Source organism: Sciurus carolinensis, unplaced genomic scaffold (genome assembly GCF_902686445.1).
Source record: "Sciurus carolinensis unplaced genomic scaffold, mSciCar1.2, whole genome shotgun sequence".
Taxonomy (NCBI): domain Eukaryota; kingdom Metazoa; phylum Chordata; class Mammalia; order Rodentia; family Sciuridae; genus Sciurus; species Sciurus carolinensis.
The window spans coordinates 920,828-922,676 of NW_025920178.1; positions in this window are offsets into that span (position 1 = coordinate 920,828).

Here is a 1,849-nt window from a genome sequence, read left to right on the forward strand (position 1 = left end):
ATGAGGATCCAGAAACATGCTGTCTCATGACTACTTCAAAGTACCTGACTTCTGGGCAGAGTCTGCAGTCCCACTGCCAACCCTGCACTCCTCCCCAGGGCAATGTCAACAAGCCCCTCCAATAAAGGAGGATAAATTTGCAACATCCTGGATAGCCAGCTGGGGCCATGGCCTTGGCAGAACGGATCCTGGAAATCCACCTGGTCACAGACCAGTCTCAGGGCTAGTTTCACCATATGTTGCTTAAAGTGCAAGATTTCCAAGGCCCAGGACTGAGCAGTTACCTGTATCAAATCAAAGAGGTCATCTCTAAAATCCAATTGCTTTTAACATGAATTGCAGAAATAAGTGGTGAGTGGGAATGCAGCAGGATTGTGCAGGGTTGCTGCTTCTTCTCGACCCAGAACTTCTCCCCAGAAGACAAGATGGTGTGGGCATCTGTTGAGGGCTGACCCTGTGCCAGGCAGGGATCCTAGTGCTTTCTGTCCTCCCCAGGGGTTGGATGCTGTTACCATCCCCACTACTCTGAAGAGGCAGAGAGAGACCAAGAAAATCACAGAGGCCTTCCTGCTTGTTCACAGAGTTGCCAGATTTTAAACCCTGGTGCTCTGGACCACAACCCATGCTAACTGTGTCCCAGGATGGAAATGCAGATCCAAGCAACCTTTTGAAGTCAAAAAGGGGAAAGATAAACCCAGGACACTTGATGGCATCAGAAAGGGGCACCTTCCAGCCAGAGGCTGTCATTGGAATTAGACCATAGGGAGGACTGGACAGTTTGCAGAAGGCTGACTTTATTGTACAGATTCCTACTCTTTCAAAAACCTCCAAAGTTAGAGCAGAAAGAAGCGAAGGAAGGTGGATGTAGCAGGCAGAAGAGGCACAGGTGAGTGTGGACTGCCCCAAGCAAGCCAGGGAAGTAGGACAGTCCCCGGCTTGACGCTCTTCCCCAGAGGTGGAAGGGAAAGTCAAGGTCTGGGCTTGCACTGGGGACACAGATGGCTGCCTTATAGGTGCTGGGAGCCTCCAGGGAGCCCTGCCCTCTGACTTGAGATGCAGACTTGACCAGCCTCTCCTCAGGTTTACCTTAAGGAACACACACCTGTTAGGTGCTTAAGTTGGGGCCCCAGGAACCTGAGTGAGCACCAGGCAGCCCCATGTCCTTCCAGATCCTAAGTTCCAGGGAAGTTGTGCACCCAGGCCCTCAGGTCCTCTTTCTGATTGTGCATCTCCTATTGACAGAGCTATTATGAAGTGTCAGTTGGATGGTGGGTAACATGTATGCTGAGAACAGTGACTGAGACTCCATTTAGCTTGTTTTCTTGGAGTAGGGAAAGAGCCACACCCACTCATGGTTCTTGAAGCCAACCTTGTTTCAGGAAAGTGCATCTTCATAGGATGAAGATTTAGAGTTCCTGCTGAAGGTGGCCATGGGAGTGCAAACCCACAGGAAGGAAGATATTTAGATAGTACTTGGGGAAACAGAAGTCCAAGTAGCATTCCTCTACTTCATAAGCAACCATTCCCATTTAGTGTCTGAGTGTCCGTGAGTGTTTTAAAGTATTTGATACTTTTTGTGGCTCTGAATAAGGCAGGAGTTGTACTGGGAAATTAATTGAATTTTAAAATTTGTAATGTTTCAATCTCTCTAAGAATGGGATTCCCAGTAGTAGCATATATATTTATTATTTTTTACTTTGGGTCTTCATCTTTCAAACCATTAAAATGTTTCAGGGAAATCTCTGTGCTCTTTTTGAGTTAAAGGAATCAAGAGGGACATTTTAGCAGGTGGTTTCCAGGCTGAAGCACCAAGGCTGAAATTTCAAGTTAGCCATCTTAGTCTCTGATC